This window comes from Sorex fumeus, unplaced genomic scaffold (genome assembly GCF_029834395.1).
Source record: "Sorex fumeus unplaced genomic scaffold, SorFum_2.1 ptg000044l, whole genome shotgun sequence".
NCBI lineage: Eukaryota > Metazoa > Chordata > Mammalia > Eulipotyphla > Soricidae > Sorex > Sorex fumeus.
Genome location: NW_026606101.1, coordinates 27,174,436 through 27,194,043, shown reverse-complemented (window position 1 = coordinate 27,194,043; position 19,608 = coordinate 27,174,436). Strand labels below are relative to the sequence as shown.

General features: G+C 36.7%; 1 protein-coding gene and 1 pseudogene across 1 annotated transcript in view; one reads left to right on the top strand and one right to left on the bottom strand.

Annotated features, from left to right (window-relative positions):
* LOC130030344 (dnaJ homolog subfamily A member 1-like) overlaps positions 1-19,225 on the bottom strand; it is a 46,897-nt pseudogene extending 27,672 nt beyond the window's left edge.
* PAK5 (p21 (RAC1) activated kinase 5) overlaps positions 1-19,608 on the top strand; it is a 340,402-nt gene that overhangs the window by 58,241 nt on the left and 262,553 nt on the right. The window lies entirely within an intron of this gene.

Genomic DNA, 19,608 nt, shown 5'->3' with positions numbered 1-19,608 from the left:
TACTGGGGATCAAACCTGGGTTGGCCACATGCAAGACAAAATGCCCTACCCACTATACTATCCTCCGGCCCCAATGTATATATATTTAAAGGCAGATAATAACATGGAAAGTAAGGAAATCTGATATAGTGTGAAGACTTTCTCAGATTACTGGATGAATATACTATATTAAAATAAATAAAATGTCCATCACTGAAAGCTAAACTACATATGGTTCAATCTAACGTGCATTTGATCAATTTATTGCTGTTTTCATCTGTAATGAGTAAGAATTTATTAAGGAGGGCTGTAAAAGTCCATGCATCCTGAGTCTGCATAGATTTAAGCTTCCTCACTCCCCACCCCCCTATATTCTGCCTTCTACCTCACAAAGAATACAGTCCATCTGTGACTCACTCCTCTGCTTTTCTCTCTCCCACCCAAGGCTCATATATTATAAGCATCCAACTTTTTGCAAGCTTTTGTGAGCTTTTGCTCTCATATACATCAGCACCCCAATCCAGAACTTTAGAGGAAACCTGTATTTTGTTATATTCAAAAAACTTCTTTCTTGACTTCTTTTCCACAAAACACAAATACTGTATTTCCCTACCATTTTCCTTTTCTTTAAAATTATTGCCCTATTATACCCCTTTTCCTCCCAAGTATCTTCATGTATTCTGGTGTTCTCTCATTACTTCTGTTTAGGACAAGGTAGAAAGCAATTTCACCAGTGGAATTATTTTTAAATGACCAGAAAAATCCAGTGAAAGAAATCACTCTCATTCTCCAGTCAATTTCTTCACTATCTTCAAGAGATCTTTGTCTGCCTTTCTCTGTGACTTAATTTCTCCCTTTGTTAATGTGTCTAGCCCCATGACTAATAATGACCTCTGCAATTTTATCACCGAATATTTTTCAAATTCAAACATATTTTTCATATTTCCAGCTTGTGTTCTGTTTCTTGTCCTGGATTGTATCTTAAAACTATATCCAACATGGAAACTATTTTCTAACTCTCCCTCATCGTTGAAGCCAATCTACCATCCCAAACATACCTCATCAGTGACAGTCTCTAAGTTAGAAATTAAATGAGCTATTTTTATAGTCTTGTACAAAATAAAACAAAAGCATCAAGAAATGTTCTTTTAATTAAAATTTAGATCAGCAAATGGCATCTTCCTTCCTTCCTTCCTTCCTTCCTTCCTTCCTTCCTTCCTTCCTTCCTTCCTCCTTCCTTTCTTTCTTTCTTTCTTTTTTTTTTCTTTCTTTCTTTCTTTCTTTCTTTCTTTCTTTCTTTCTTTCTTTCTTTCTTTCTTTCTTGTCCAACTTGAGATTTCTGTGGATGCTTGTATAATTGAGACGATTGAGAGGACATTGACATCTGCTATTTGATTTTACTTCTTTTATTTTTTCTGTGAGACTTAAATTATGGGTTTACTATAGAATTGTAGTTGGTAGATGTGCTTTATCTTATAAATAATTTTATTCTTGCATTGAATGGCAGTTAGGATAGTTAGAAATTTACAGATGGAGGCTTTGTACCATGATTAAAGCTATTGTATAAGGAGATGAAAGCTGTTTTGGCCTTCAAATCTTTAAGAACATATGTTAAGTAAGACTCAACTAAAATATTTTTTTTTTTTTTTTTTTCTGCTGAATTTTTATTTTTATTTATTTATTTCATTTTATTTTTTAATGTAGGAGTACTGCTATTTATTCAGCCACTGATTAGCTGATTGAATTGTGCATGAGCTCCACATGGACCATTTTTTTTTTTCATTTTAATACTTTTTTTTTTTTCCCCTTTATTTTATTTTATTTTTTTTAAAGTTGTAGATTTACAATTTTTTGTGCTTTGGTTTCAATTATACAATGATCAGATACCCATCCCTCCACCAGTGCCCATTTTCCACCACCATGGATAATATCCCTCCCACCCCCATCCCCCCATCCCCCCGTCTCTGTGGCAGGGCAATCCCCTGTGTTCTCTCTCTCCTTTTGGGTGTTGTGGTCTGCAAAAGAGGCATTGAGTGGCAAACATGTTCAGTCCATAGTCTACTTTCGACATGCATCTTCCCTCCTGGGAGGATCCTCCAAACATCCTTTATTTGGTGCTCCCTTCTCTATCTGAACTGCCCTTTCCTCTAGGATACCCGGCTGGCCTCTAAGTTATGGAGTAATCCTCCTGGTGCTGATCTCAGCTATTCTTGGGTATTAATCTCATACTTTGTTACTTTATATCCCCCAGATGAATGCAATCTTTCTATGTCTATCCCTCTCTTTCTGACTCATTTCGCTTAGCATGATACTTTCCATATTGTACCACTTGTATGTAAATTTCATGACTTCATCTTTTCTAAGAGCTACATAGTACTCCATTGTGTAGATGTACCAAAGTTTCTTTAACCAGTCATCTGTTCTTGGGCATTCAGGTTTCTTCCAGTTTCTGGCTATTGTAAAGAGCGCTGCAATGAACAAACAAGTGCAGATGTCACTTCGACTATACATTTTTGCCTCTCTGGGATATATTCCCAGGAGTGGTATTGCTGGGTCAAATGGGAGCTCAATTTCTAATTTTTTGAGAATCGTCCATACTGTTTTCCAGAAGGGCTGAACCAGTGGACATTCCCACCAACAGTGAAGGAGTGTCCCTTTCTCGCCACATCCACGCCAGCATCGGTTGCTTTTGTTCTTTTGAATGTGGGCCAGTCTCTGAGGTGTGAGATGGTATCTCATTGTGGTTTTGATCTGCATCTCCCTGATGATTAATGATGTAGAGCATTTTCTCATGTGCTTTTTTGCCATTCGGATTTCTTCTTTGAGAAAGTTTCTGTTCATTTCATTGCCCCATTTTTGGATGGGGTTGGATGTTTTCTTCTTGTGGAGTTTAACCAGTATTTTGTATATCCTGGATATCAACCCCTTGTCAGATGTGTATTCGGTGAATATCCTTTCCCATTCTGTAGACTGTCTTTGTATTTTGGTCACTGTTTCTTTGGAGGTGCAGAAGCTTCTTAGTTTAAGATAGTCCCATTTATCTATCTCTGTTTTCACTTGCTCGGCCAGTGGCGTGGCATCTTTGAAGATACCATTAGCTTCAATATCATGGAGGGTTTTGCCAACTTTATCTTCAATGTACCTTATAGTTTCTGGTCTGATGTTGAGGTCTTTAATCCATTTTGATCTTACTTTTGTACATGGTGTTAGGCAGAGTTCTGAGCCTATTTTTTTGCATGTAGCCATCCAGTGATGCCAACACAATTTATTAAAGAGGCTTTCCTTACTCCACTTCACATTACTTGCACCTTTATCAAAGATTAGATGAGCATATGATTGAGGAGAGATGTCAGTGTATTCAACCCTGTTCCATTGGTCTGCAGTTCTGCCTTTGTTCCAGTACCATGCTGTTTTAATTATTACTGCTTTGTAGTACAGTTTGAAGTTCGGGAGGTTGATTCCTCCCATTTTCTTTTTCCCAAGAATTGCTTTAGCTATTCGTGGGGGCTTATTGTTCCATATAAATTTCAAGAGTGTTTGCTCCATTTCTTTGAAGAATGTCATGGGTATCCTTATAGGGATTGCATTGAATTTATACAATGCTTTCGGTAGTATTGCCATTTTGACAATGTTAAGTCTCCCGACCCATGAGCAGGGGATATCTTTCCATTTCCTCATGTCCTCTTTTATTTCCTGAAGTAGCGTTTTATAGTTTTCTTTGTACAGGTCCTTTACTTCCTTAGTTAAGCTGATTCCTAGGTACTTGATTTTCTGGGGCACAATTGTGAATGGGATTGTTTTTTTCATGTTGCTTTCTTCTCTCTCACTGTTTGCGTATAGGAAAGCCATGGACTTTTGGGTATTGATTTTATAACCTGCAACTTTACTATACGAGTCTATTGTTTCTAAGAGTTTTTTGGTGGAAGTTATTGGGTTCTCTAAGTAGAGTATCATATCATCTGCGAATAGTGAGAGCTTGATTTCTTCCTTTCCTACCTGAATGCCCTTAATATCTTTTTCCTGCCTAATCGCTATTGCAAGTACTTCCAGTACTATATTGAACAGCAGTGGAGAGAGTGGGCATCCCTGTCTCGTCCCTGATCTTAGAGGGAAGGCTCTCAGTTTTTCCCCATTGAGGATGATGCTTGCTGTAGGCTTGTGGTAGATGGCTTTAATTATGTTGAGGAAGGTCCCCTCTATACCCATTTTGGCTAGGGTTTTCATCATAAAGGGGTGCTGGATCTTATCAAATGCTTTCTCTGCATCTATTGATATGATCATATGCTTTTTATCTTTTCTTTTGTTGATATGGTGGATTATGTTGATTGATTTCCGAATGTTGAACCATCCTTGCATCCCTGGGATGAATCCTACTTGGTCATGGTGTATGATCTTTTTGATGAGTAGTTGGATTCTATTTGCTAGTAGTTTGTTGAGGATCTTTGCATCTGTGTTCATCAGGGATATCGGCCTGTAATTCTCTTTCTTTGTGGTATCTCTGTCTGCTTTTGGTATCAGTGTGATATTTGCTTCGTAGAAACTGTTTGGAAGTGTTTTTGATATTTCAATTTCGTGGAAAAGCTTAAAGAGTATTGGGAGTAAGTCCTCTTTAAAGATTTGGAAGAATTCACTAGTGAATCCATCCGGGCCAGGACTTTTGTGCTTGGGGAGACTTTTTATTACCATTTCAATTTCCTTGATGGTGATAGGTCTGTTCAGGTATTCCAGGTCTTCTTGGTTCAGCCTTGGGAGTCTGTAGGAGTCTAGGAATTTATCCATTTCCTCGAGGTTTTGATGTTCCGTGGCATAAAGCTTCTCAAAGTACTCCCTGAGGATCCTCTGAATTTCTGTGGTTTCTGTTGTAATGACCCCCTTTTCATTTCTGATTCGGTTTATTAGGGTTTTCTCTCTCCCTTTCTTTGTGAGTTTTGCTAGAGGCTTATCGATCTTGTTAATTTTCTCAAAGAACCAGCTCTTGGTTTCATTGATCTTTCGGATTGTTTTTTGGGTTTCCATCTCGTTAATCTCTGCTCTGAGTTTTATTATTTCCTTTCTCCTGTTCGGGTTGTGCTCCTTTTTTTGGTCCTTCTCCAAGCTCTTAAGCTGTGAGGTTAGGTTACTTATGTGTGCTCGCTCCTCCTTCCTGAGGAATGCTTGTAGAGCTATAAACTTTCCTCTTAACACAGCCTTTGCTGTGTCCCATAAGTTTTGGTAACTCGTGTTCTCATTTTCATTCGTTTCTAGGAATCTTTTGATTTCCTCTTTGATTTCCTGTCTAATCCACTCGTTGTTCAATAGTGCACTGTTTAATTTCCAGGTGTTTGATTTAGTTTTCTGTTTTTGTGTGTGATTTACTTCTAATTTCAGCGCATTATGGTCTGAGAAGATTGTTGATACAATCTCTACCTTCTTAATTTTATGGAGGCATGTTTTGTGGCTCAGCATGTGGTCTATCTTGGAGAATGTTCCATGTACGCTTGAGAAGAATGTGTATTCAGCTTTTTGTGGATGAAGTGTCCTGTATATATCTACTAAGTCCCTTTCTTCCATTGTTTCCCTCAAATGAAGTATGTCCTTGCTAAGCTTGAGTCTGGTTGATCTATCAAGAGGTGACAAAGCAGTGTTGAAGTCTCCCACTAGTATTGTGTTGCTATTGATGTCTTTTTCCAAATCTATGAGTAGTTGTTTTAAGTACTTTGCTGGTCTCTCATTAGGTGCATATACATTTATTATTGTAAGTTCTTCCTGTTGTACAGATCCTCTGATCAATAAGTAATGGCCTTCACTGTCTCTTATGACCTTCCTCACTCTGAAATCAATGTGGTCTGATATAAGGATGGCTACCCCAGCTTTTTTATGGGAGCTGTTTGCCTGTAGGATTGTTTTCCAGCCTTTGACTCTGAGTCTGTGTTTGCTTTGACTATTGAGATGCGTTTCTTGCAGGCAGCAGAATGTTGGGTTCAATTTTCTAATCCATCCTGCCACTCTATGTCTTTTAATTGGTGCGTTTAGCCCATTGACATTGAGAGAGATTATTGTTATGGGATTTTGTCCCATTGTTATGTTAAAATTGGGTGTATTTGAGGAGCCTTTCTTGCCTTAAAGTAGCCCATTTATCAACTAAAATATTTTTAACTTTGTTTTTTAACTTATGGAGAGTTAACACTATTGCAAAGTAAATTTTAATTTCATATTTAATAAAGTATTTTATTTCATATCTATTAAACCCAAGAAATAACTTGTAAAAACACACTTTAAGACAATGTTTCATAGCATAAGCTATTATAAAAATTTATCTTCTTTCCTAAGTTGAGGATGATTTCTTGAGATTCATTTAGTTGAGATAGAGGCGGTTCCAGCACTCTTAACATCTTGTTTAAAGTTGGTGAAGCAAGATTAGAACATGACATAATGCTTAAAGATAGAAATGAAAGAAAAACCTACTGTGTGATTTTGCACTTCAGGATGGGGCAGGGGACAAGCAGTATGTGAAATTGGAAGCTTGGAGAATATGTAAGTATAGATGAATGTTTGTGTGCATATGTATAATGATAATTGTATCCATGGGTATTTCTTATGTTAATGCAATGATTCATCTCATTTGTATAGTTTTGAAAAATGTGGATTTCTATATTCTTTTTAACTTTGAAAATGTGTGTTGATGGTTTGGCAGGGGACTCCTGAGATCACCCTATTGTCATTGTAGTTAGCACACTGTAAATAGTTTTTTTGTTGAGTCAGGTTCCTATTAGACTTATTCAAGAACAGATATTATTTATATATCACTATATTAACAATGTGTGATGCAAAGTTAAGGAAAATATTTCATGAATGAATAAGAATATTATTCAGAAGTTGAAAGTCCCCAGTGACTTTCTTCCTGTCATATATATTATTGTAAGCTTTGTAAAGGAGATAAGGATTGAATGATAGTCTCAAATATCTGCAAGTCATATGTCATTGATTATACAAATTTTAAAGTATAGGAGATAAGGAATGGTATTAACTTCATACATCTGTAAGCTATATTCCATTGATTATAAAGATCACATATTTTTATATTGTCATAGCCAGGAGAATGGTATGACTTGCAGTCATTGGTATCTGATATTTACTGAACAAATAGTAACAAAATAACCATTATGTTATCTTGGTGATAAAGAGACAATATAAGAGACATTAGGTGGGCTGGATAGGGATAAAAAGGGAAGAATGTATTATTAAATAGAATTAGAGTGAGCATCATTGAGAAGAAATTTGAGAAAGATGAGAGAAGTTAAGTGAAGGAACATTCAGCTACTTGGAGGAAAAGTGTTTTAGGAAGAAGTAATAGATCAAATTAGTTCGAAAGCACAAATGTACAAAAGAACCTTTGAGGTAGCACCTGTGACAATAGCAGAGGGAAGAGAAGTAGGAGATGCCATCAAGAGAATGGAGTGGAGAACATGAGAAAGTGCAGAATTTTTAAAGTCCTTTGTGGAAATTGTAGACTTTACTCTGAGTGACAAATGAGGCTCATATAGGGGTCTTAGTAGAAATGTCCAGGACAGAACGTTGCAAGGGGAAAAGCAATAAGTAATAGGAATTTGGTTTAAGTTATGAAGATAGGCACCTAGGAACTCTTTCTTCTTTGAGTGAGTAGATCATAGACTCTCAGATTGATTTTGCCTAATGTTCCTCCTTTCAGAAAAATAATCACTATGCACTCCCTGGAAATCTATGCCCTTTAAAAGAAAAATATAAAGTGCCCCCAAGTGCACCAGAGATTACAACTTCTCCTGCTCCCCACCCCATAGTTCCAGTGTGCCAATGGGGCAGCATCATATATCCATTCATAAAATCACACACACAAAAAGAAAATTATAATAGGTATCTTTTCCTACCAGAAAGAATAAAAAGAAATTTGGGAAAAGGTCAGCTATTTAGAAACTGAACAGCATACTGTTAAATAACAATTAGAGCAAAGAGGAAATCAAAGAAGAAATATAAATATTCTTTGAAATGAGTAAGAATGAAGCATAAACTATCAGAATTTATGGGGCACAGCAAAAGCAATACTCAAGAAGGAGTTTGTGCGATATAGGATTATATCCAATCAAACATAAAAGCTCAGATCACTTTGAGAAACCACTCGACTAGATGTTGGAGTGAGTTAACTAGTTTGCCTTACTAATAGTGGATAGAACTGTTAAATTAGACAACTGATTGCAAATGATCCAAATTATATGTATGTATTGCTGTTTTCATCTGTATGTCCTACATCAAAGTCTCAGTGTTGGGGAAGAAGTCTGATCTTTCTATGTTATCTCTAAGTTATCCTATCTACAAGTTATTTTGATTTATGTAAATATACTATGTGATATCTATGATATGTGCTATAACTTGCTTGCTTTTCCAGTTTCCAAACATTCTCTTACCTTTCCCCTTTCATGACCATTTTCTCTGGAGGACTTTCCTATTAGACCTGATTCATACAAGTTTTCCCAAATGTCTTTGCAAGTTATGTTAGACAAATGTGGTGAATTCATGAAAGATCATGCAAAATTTTCCCCAGTACTATACAGATTGTGGTCCAAAAGGTAGTGGGGTAATCTGTCCAGAAATAAGCCACATAAGATACACCACTCTGTAAAGAATGTATTTTATGTATCAATAAATACAGCTGTATTTAAAAGTATTGGTGATTGCTGAAAATTTAAAATAAACTTTCATTATCTATTCTTTTTTTTTATTTCTAAAGAAGCTATCTTAGGCATTGTTTGTTTCCCGGATAAATACTAAATGATACAGAATGTCTGATATATCTGTCAGTACAGCAAAAATAATTATCATAATAATAGCCATATAAGGAACAAGCACATTAGGGTTTGATGATTTATAAGAAGACTGAGTCATAACTTACTGTATGATTATAACCTTTGGAGTATATTATTTATGAATAAAACATACTCAAAGGAAGTTTAAATCTTTATCCACTTAACATTCAAATGGTTATATTGCGTTAAAAGACTTATCCAGAGGAAGCTACTAAACTTGAATTTGTTCAGTGTCTTTGTGTGATTTAGATCAGTAGCCTCCAAGCCTGAAGTGATGATGGATACAGTAGCATAAGGGGAGAAAAATACTAAGATGTACAATTGGAAAAAAGCTTATAGTATATATAAATTGATCTTTCTCATATTAAAAAATACAGATTAGAGGCTGGAGAAATGGCATAGAAATTAAGGTATTTGTCTTGCACACCACCGAACCCAGTTTGATCCCTGGCACCAATATGGTCACCTAAGCACTGCCAGGAGTGGTTTCAGCAGAGCCAGTTGTAAGCTCTGAACAGTACTGAATGTGACCAACAACCTCCCCCCCCACCAAATTTAAAAAAATAATAAATTAAAATACAAATTTGAATTAGTATAAATGTACATTTCTAATAAATGTTAGGGCTGGAGTGATAGCACAGCAGGTAGGGCGTTTGCCTTGCACACGGCCAACATGGCCAACCCGAGTTCGATTCCTCCGCCCCTCTCGGAGAGCCCAGCAAGCTACTGAGAGTATCTCGCCCGCACGGCAAAGCCTGGCAAGCTACCCGTGACGTATTCAATATGCCAAACACAGTAACAAGTCTCACGATGGAGACGTTACTGGGCCTGCTCGAGAAAATCGATGAACAACGGGAGGACCATGACCGTGACCGTGAATAAATGTTAGATATTTTAATATATATATATCCAGTTTTTTAATACTGATTATATGACAACAGAATCAGAATCTTTTAGAATCTGGATAACATTTTGCTTCTGATTGAGAAAATGTTACTTTACATTCAATTTGGAAATTGAACTAGTGGCAAAATTAATGAATAAAAATACAAAATTATCTAACTGTTTTGAATTTCAAGAGTGAAAACAAATGAGGTGAATTTTTATTTTTATAATATTGATCTAAGTTTCTAAATTGCATGCTGTTATAGTTCTTAACATGTAATATCATATTTCTCATCTTACAGTTTTCTTAATCTCATTTACTGTTTTGAGAAAATGAACCAGAGGTGCCGAGGAATATATATATATATGTGTGTGTGTGTATATATATATACACACATATATATATATATATATATATACATCTGATTTCGTCCCATTCTTTAGCAAATCACTAGGAGCTACTTTCCCCCACAATCAGAGTAGTTATTTTTGGTACTTTAACTACTTGTTTTCCAGATCACATAGAAAATGTTTCTGTTAATATCAGTACCAGAAGAGATTCTCTTTCAAATTTGAAATATTGTTATTGTCCATTTGATTTTTTATCTTTATTCCTGAAGATCCTGTATTAGGTATTGTCTACTTCCTATAAAAAAGAGAGTTTAGTGTGTTGAAACATAATTTCTGTGCAGAATATATACTGAAATTACTGTTGAGAACAAATTGTTTATATATTTATTTATTTGGAATTCATACATTTTGTACTTTTACCTTTAAGTGTAGATCATACTGTAATAATTATTTTTAATTAAAGTTCACTAATACATTTGCCTCTTCCTAATTAAAAACAAGGTTTTCAGTAGATAATTTAATAATAATGTTATTTTCTTTAAAATTTTATTATATTAATAATAACGATCCCCTGAGCACTGACAGAAATGATCCTCAAACAAATGAGAAGAATAAAGCAAGTAAATCTAGCCATATAACAATTTGCTATAATAATTGTAAGACTGAAACACAAGTTATTTTGTGTAATGAATATGAACATACATACATGTATATTCCCAGTTAATCTCCCAATTTGTCCTGCAGAGTATATTGCTTTTTTACTCCTCCTTCACTGGATTTTTTCTCATCATACTCATATACACTAATATTTGCCATCTCAAAAGAGTAAGACTAAGAGAAAATCGCCATCAGTGCATCTCTCCCAGGCTCTATTCTAACCATCTCACTATTAATGTTATCCTTTCTAGCTAATATTTTAGGAAAACTGTAGCACTGCAGCACTGTCCTCCTGTTGTTCATTGATTTGCTCGAGCGTGCACCAGTAATGTTTCCATTGTGAGACTTGTTACTGTTTTTGGCATATGGAATACGCCATGGGTAACTTGTCAGGCTCTGCCATGCGGGCGGGATACTCTCAGTAGCTTGCCAGGCTCTCCTAGAGGGATGGAGGAATCAAACCCAGGTTGGCTGCGTGCAAGGCAAACACCCTACCTGCTGTGCTATCACTCCAGCCCTTTAGGAAAACATATGTATATTATATGGCTGCCTCTTTCTGCCCATTTATTTTATCCTACTTGAGCCTTGGTTTCCACCACTTACTGTAACAATTCTTGTCAAAGAAAACCAGCTATTTACATGCTACCAAATCCAATGAACACTCATCTCTTTTCCATTTCTTTGTCTCAAGAGAAATATTAAATCTTCAGAGATGCTGTCCATGGTTGGCATACCTAAAATAGAACTAGCAGCTTCCTGTTTCTTTCAATCCTTTGTTTTATTTCTGGCTCCTCTTATACAATTGGTTTATTGCATCTTGTTCTATTTACTTGTGTGTAACAAATTACTCCCAAATTTATTGGAGCGAGTCTCTTTATCTTACAGCCTCTATAGATCAGATGTTCAACAGTAGCTTAACTGGATGTCCCTGGTTCTGTTTCTCTCCTAAGACTGGAGTCAAGGTTCTAACTTAGGCTATATTCAATTAAGGATTGGACAGCAGGTGGTAGAGAGATAGAAAAGGGGTCAGGGCTTTTGCCTGGCGTGCAGCCAACCGTGGTTCCATCCCCAGCATCACATATGGTCTCCAGCCCTGAGTCAGTCAGGAGGGATTTATAAGCACAGAGGCAGGAGGAAGTCTTGAGCACTACTGCATGTAGTACCCCAAACAAAAAACAAACAAAAATAATTTGACTGGAGATAGGGAGGGATGTATAAGTCTGATCCCAAGTTCATTCCCTTGGCAATTAGCAGGTGGCCGCACCTCCCTACACAGATATCTTCTTGTTTGAAAGTTCTCTCCACAGGAGACTGATTTACCCCAAAGTCAATGATATAACAGAGAAAGTGGCAGTGTGTTATGACCTAGTTTCAGAAGTGGCACACCACTTCTGACTTACTCTCTTTGTTCCTAACAAGTCACCAAGTCCAGTTAATACCCAAAGCAAAGGTAAATATAAGCTACAGTTATTGAATGGAGCATCCAAGAATTTATGGACATAATTTACACCCAGCATTTTTTCAAATAGAATGTAAGCTCCAGCAGTGCAGGGAATGAGATACTATCAGTAGTTCTAGTCTTAGTGCCTAGAGCAGTATACACTGATAAACATCTGTTGAAAGAGCGACTAGATGAATGCCCTCTTAAGCAACAAAAATAAGATCTTTGGAGTCTTAAAGACCAAAGACAAATTTGTTGACTCCACATCTTATTAGCTGTGAAGATGGGCATATGAATCCCCGAACTTCAAGTTTTTCATATGTCACGCATGCTACTTTCACACTTTCTTCAAAAGAATGCTGAGAATTACATGAAGTTTCCCATATAAAGCATTTTCTCAAGTGTTCAGTACAAAGTATTCAAATTCTGATTTACCTGATTTTCCCTCCTTTTCACTCTTTTCAATTACCTCAATAATAATCAGGTTTTTGCTACTGTATGATAAAAAAATTTAAATTTATCTCTTTTCATGTTACATTACATATAATTTTTAAAATCATTTTTGGTACTGTGGTTACAAACTGTTATTAGGGTTTAATACGTGAAATGTTCCAGTACCACACCTCTAGCCCAAATATTTACTTCCCTCCACTGTTATCCCACAGTCCTTCACCCATCTACTCCTGTGGTAAGTTTCCTACTGAAGACAAGTTCTTGGTTTCTATTACCTTTGGGCACTTGTTATTCTCTTTCTTCGTAACCCACATATGAAGATTGTTCTTTGTCTGGCCCTTTCCCTCGGACTATCTTCATTCAGCATTATAGTCTGCAGCACTGTCCATGTGGCAGTAAATTGCCTGATTACATTTTTCTTACATCTGAATAATTGTGTATATGTATCACAGTTTCTTTATTCAATCATCTGGTCTTGGATATTTGGGTTTGTTCCAGATTTTGGTTATTGTGAGAAGTCCTGCAGTTAACATAGGAGTACAGATGTTTTTCTAAATTGAGTTTTCAGACCCTTGGGATAAATGTCCAGGAGTAAATGCCCAGAAATGTGTCACATGGAAGCTCATTTCCTAGTTTTTTGAAACATGTTCATATTTGCTCGAGAGGGCCCAGTAACATCTCCATTGTGAGACTTGTTACTATGTTTGGCATATTGATTACATCACGGGGAGCTTGCCAGGCTTTGCCGTGCGGGCGAGATACTCTCTGTAGCTTGCTGGGCTCTCCGAGAGAGACGGAGGAGTTGATCCTGGGTCAGCCAGGTCGGCTGCGTGCAAGGCAGATGCCCTAACCCGCTGTGCTATCACTCCAGCTCATATATATAAGCCACCCACTCCCAATCTGTGGGATGTCTTTTATTCTGACCATCATTTTCCTTTGCTGTGCAGGAACTTCATACCTTGATTTAGTTTTTTTTTTTTAATCTGGAGTGATAGCACAGCGGTAGGGCGTTCGCCTTACAAGTGGCCAACATGGCTGACCCAAGTTCGATTCCTCCGCCCCTCTCGGAGAGCCGGGCAAGCTACCGAGAGTATTTGATATGCCAAACACAGTAACAACAAAGTCTCCAATGGAGACGTTACTGGGCCCGCTCGAGCAAATCGATGATCAACGGGAGGGCCTTTACCTTTACCTTTACCTTTTTTATCTTTGTTTTAGTTTGCTTTGCCAGTGGTTTTGAATCACTGACAATATCTTTGGCTTCATGAACTGTTTTATCTATGTTTTCCTCAGTTTGATTTATGAATTCAGTTTTGATATAAAGGTCTTTAATTCATATTGATTAGAACTTTGTGGGTGATCTTAGAATGGAACTGAGTTAATTTTGTGACTGACCAGTTTTTCCAGTACTATTTGTTGAAATATCTTTCCTTGTTCCTCTTCATACTTTTCCACTCTTTTATCGAAGACTGACTGGCCATATTCCTGGGGATCTGTCTCTGAACTCTCAATTCTATTTCATTGTTCTGGTAGTCTGTCCTTATTCTAATACTATATTGTTTTGATTACTACAGCTCTATAGTTTGAAGTATAGTTTGAAGTTAGGGAGGAATTGCCTCCCCCCCATCTTTTTTTTTTTTTTTTTGGTCAAGGATTGCTTTGGCTATTCATGGTAATTTATTGTTTTACATAAATTTCAAAAAAAATTATCTATGCCTTTAAAGAATGTCATGGGTAAGAATAATTAATTTTTAATTAATTACTGTAAGACCTCAGTCCATGCTAAGGCATAATTTTTTTCTCTTTAATTATTCTGCATTTCTTTTATGTTTGTTTTTGGGCCATACCAGTTGTGCTCGGGGCTTACTCCAGGATCTGCTAGTTCACAGACCATATGGGGTGCCAAGAATTGAACCCAGATTGGCTCTGTGCAAGGAAAATACTTTACTCACTGTACTTTCTATCCCTATGACCCCTATTCTGGGATATCTTGGGAGACCAATGGTTCTAATATGTTCAAAATAGAAGTAGTAGATTAGATGGAAATGTTAATGTATTTTTTAAGAAGGTAAAGGAGAACTATAATTTTTACCCAACTTTCTGTGTAATTTGGTGCAGGGAGGAGTTTTACAGACAGGTGCAGCAATTGTCCAGCAATTACAGCTAGATGCCAGAGATTGAGCTTGGGGCTTCCACATGCAAAGTTTATGCTCTGATCTTCTGAGCCAACACCCCAGCCCCAGTATCTACTTAAAGCAAAAGAATATAATGGTACTTGATACATGAAAGCAAAATAGAGGATTCATCTATAATTATGCCATTTTTTTCTGTGAGAAATGACAGAAAGATGGATTTGGGAGATTATTTTGTGGAGGTAAAATGAGGCCATGGGATCCTGTACATGGATTAGCACTTGACAGCTTTAGTTGAATCACAAGTTACAATAAAGCTGCAACCCAGCTGTCCTGAAATTCAGTACCATATGAATGAGTCAACTGAGGCATTCCTTCATTTTTTTTGTAGGTAAAATTTATATTCAGTGAAAGGTACAGATATATACATTTCATAGTTCTGACTTTTTACAAATCAATATATATGCATTACCTACACCCTAATCAGGGTAGAACAAATAAGTCACACCCAAATGATCTTTATGCCTCTTTCAAGTCATTTTCTACCCACAAGACAATTACTGATCTGCTTTCTGACTTAATTAGCCTGCCCCACAAAATCTGCATTGCCATGCTTATTACTCTGTCTCTGAGGTCCTCTATTGTATTTAACAGTATTTCTTTTTCTGTTTATTTGCTGACTGCTATCCTATTGTAAGTCTGTATCATAATTTGTTTAGCTATTCATCTATTGAAGAATATTTGGTGGCTTCTGTTTTGGGACATTATGAATACATCTTATAATAGCACTTTGTAGAACTTTTATCTTGATTGTCTCCTCCACAAGGCAAGTCTCCACTGCAGGACCGGTCTCCTTCCAGTTTGGACTTCCTTTATACTGCAGTGACCTCAGCATTTGCCATATTAAGTAGATCTTACCCTCATCTTGCTGTGCTTTATGCAACCTCCCCTATCTTCCCTATATTCATCCCCATTCCTATATACAGCCTTCTGAAACGTAACATCCTAAAGGATGTGATTCTTAGATAATAAAGCTGGTGTTTCCTTTATGAGGCATGTCCCAGCATGTTAAAATTGTTTATACTGTGTTCTATTCCTACAAGCAATGAGCTGTGCAGTTGCTTCACAGTCTCCCTAACATTTGGAGTTGTCCAGTGGAATCTGCAATTCCCCCACTTATATGGTATGCCTGGTCCACTCTCTCTGACTGCAGCTTTGGTTTTAGTTTCAGAAAAGAAATGTTGGAATGATTCTCTCCTTGCTCTTACGTTATTCTAGAGGTAGTGCATTTAGTGAACAAACTGTTATATAGAGTGATTTTCTCCTCTACAAGGCAAGTTCACTGCAGAGAAGGTCTCCTTCCAGTTTGGACTTCCTTTATACTGCAGTGACCTCAGCATGTGCCAGATTATATTGGTCTTACGCCCCATCTTGTTGTGCTTTTTTTGCATTCTCCCCTAACTTCTCTATATTCACTCCCATTCCCAAATACAGCCTTTGAAATATAATGTCCTTGATGCTTAGCTGTCTGTGTTGTGCCATACAGAGATAGGAGCAATAGGACAGAGGTGTTGGAGGATGTGTGCTTAAGTTTAAGACTGCCTGTGAAGCATCCTAACTCTACTACTTGTCAGCTGTTTACCTTGGACTTCATCACATGTTTTTCTTTTCATTACTTAAAAAATGAAATAATAATTACCTGTAATGTTAATGTAAGCATGAGATACGTTCCACTGTGATTAGTAAAGACTGTAAAAAGTACTTTGCCATAGGTGTCTCAGGATTCCAACTCTGCTGTTCTTTTTTACTTTCAGAATCTATTGTCTTAGTAGTAAATAGAGGTACTTTCGGTATCTGCAAACTTGACTCTTTCCTCTGCCTTTGCTTGCCACATGCTTTTATATCTTTATTCCTTTTCATATACTTTCTTATCACATAAAATCAATGTATAATCTTTAGACTTGGAATTTTATTTTCAATAAGTCAAGGAAAATGAGTGAAGTTGGTAAGATATAATAGACTAAAGGTATATGCACTGTCTAGGACATATCATATATAGTTTAAATCATGTATAGTTTATCACATACATATATAGTTTAAAGAAAAAAACATTATTTCAATTACTAGTCATATAGATTATACTATACTTGCAGGACCTTTGGGGAATATTTTAGTTATGTGAGCAAAAATAGCTTATCTTCTTCAGAGCCTCATGAATGGTTTGCCATGCCTCTCCTTTCATTTTGAAAGTTGAGGAAACTGATTCCTCAATATGCTTACTTACCTATCTTAAAATTTTTCCTGAAGATCTTTGGGAAACTGACTTAAAGCATATCTCAATTTTTCAGTGTATCCATCAACATTTTCTTGCTTGAGAATCTTTGTATATTAACTTCCTGCAGACTTATAAATGCACAAACTGAGCACCTCTATTCTTAGGGCCCAAAGGAGTGGGGATACATTGGAACATCTCTTCTACATCTTGCCCCGAGAATAGACACAGAGGATATGCATTGGCATTTATAACATTTGTTTCATTATTTCTCAAGCGCCAAGATTATAAATCACATTCACTAAGGACAGAGACTAATGAATGAAAAATAATATTGCTGGTTTATTAATATTCAATGAGAAATACACTCACCATAATTCTAATTTTGTGTGATCTGGCAATGACAGACCTCTTTGAGGTCAAGTTCTAGTGAGAAACCAAGTTATTTTCACAAGATTTGAGCATTCAGAACTTTTTTAGCTGCCATCATTGAGCTCTGTAAATAAATCCATGAAATCAAGCCTCAAGGAAAGAGAGAAAGAGAGTCCTCCAAGGAGATGGACCAGAGACCCCTACAAAACCCTCTTCCTTGAATTTGACTTTTCCCCCTTTTATATACACCTTGCTAACCTCTCTGCCCTTACTAACCCACAATTTATTTATTTAGTGTTAAGCATTATATTTATATCATAATCCAGTTGTACCCTTTCAGGTTTTAGCTTTGAGGTCATCAGGAATAATACAACTTCAGGTGACTGCTCTTGTCTATAACTTTTAGATTATTTATCATCTACTTACTGAGGTTAAATTTAAACTTAATTTTAAATTACTTTTTTTCTTTTTGGGTCATACCTGGCGAATCACAGGCATTAATCCTGGCTCTACACTCAGGAATTAATCCTGGCAGTGCTCAGGGGACCATATGGGTTGCTGGGAATCAAACCCGGGTTTTCCATGTGCAAGGCAAATGCCCTACCTTCTTTGTTATCACTCCAGCCCCAATTTTAAATTTACTTTTAACTTAACTGTCTACAAGCACTTTCTTGTAAAAACTTAGAGTTATTGAGAATAGGTAAGCAAAAATCATAGTTTCAAAAGTCATTTATATCACACATTTTTATTTTGCTCTATCCTGGAGGAATTCCTTAGGTTTAATGACATGGATGTGGCTATATTCAGTCACTTTTTACGTATGTTTCTGAATGTTTCCACAGATAAAAAGTCTGTAATCTTTACGTTTTGAAAAAAGTGAGGTAAGGTGTTTTTGTAATGGCATGTGATTTTAAGGTAAATCTCCCTGCCTCTTTGTGTCTTACTTACTCATCTGTGAAATGGGATTAGCTAGAAAAATCAGGAACTTTCCAATCATAAGTCTTATTCCTACGATTCTTAAAGGAGACAGGCCATCTTAGGATATGGGTTGGATCTTGGCTGTGGCTATCGCAAAAAGTCTATTTCAAGAATGTTTTCCCTTTTGTAGATAATTTGCTTTCTTATTTCAACAATGTCATAGAAGATGTAAGTTCCAGATATGTTCATACCTAGGAGCTATCCTCCATCTGTTCTAATGCTTTTCCAGTTTTTTAGAGAAGTTTTTTTCCTTCAGGCAGCTATAGTCTGAGTGGTGTGTTTTTAGAGATCTTAAATAATAGGGGACAATCACTGATGTTTATTCATATTTGACAACTCGTTTTTCCAATTATACTAATATTAGAGCACAGTGTGACAGTGACAATAACTTGAGGACTGTTGTTTCCTGTTGTACCTCAGCTTAAGCAATTTTTCAGCCTCACTGTGACCTGATGTCCTTTGATCCTACCACATTTCTTCTGGCCCCATTTTCCTTTGTTTTGATCCAAATTGAGTTCCCCATAATTATAATTATTCTATTGACTGTACTCTGCACACACATACGCTTTCTCTTTCTTTTTATTCACTTGGCAAGTTCACTCCAGTAACTTTCCGTTCTTCCTCAAGCATTGCTTGCACACATCCAGCTAAATACTGCTGCAAAAACAGATACCAGTGTGCTGGCTGGTTTTATTTTATAATCCATGAACACAAACCATTCAAGAATTCTTAGAACTATCGTATATTCTGATTCTGTTTCCAGAGTCCATATACTTTTCTTTCTATTAAGGAACCAGATCTTCTTTTCTTTTCTATTTTCTCTCACCTGTATTTGTAATTGATATTCTTGTTTTAGAAAAGAAAAGCCATCAGAATACATAGCCACCATGCCTCCCCTATCACCCAGCCAACCTTGCAACTGCACCCATGTTATCTTCCATCATTATTGTCTTTTCCCCCCAATCTCTGCTCCTACTAGAATCATAGGGTCAATTACTCCTGTTAAAGAAGCAGAGAACCATTTCTGGCCTATTCTCACAACTTTTTGCCGCTCGAATAACCCAATGTGCCTTTCTATATCACATACAGATATTATTTTTGGTGGGGGGCTGGAGTGATAGCACAGCGGGTAGAGCATTTGCCTTGCACGCGGCTGACCTGGGTTCGATTTCTACATCCCTCTCGGTGTGCCCAGCAAGCTACTGAGAGTATCCGGCCCACACAGCAGAGCCTGGCAAGCTCTCCGTGGAGTATTCAATATGCCAAAAACAG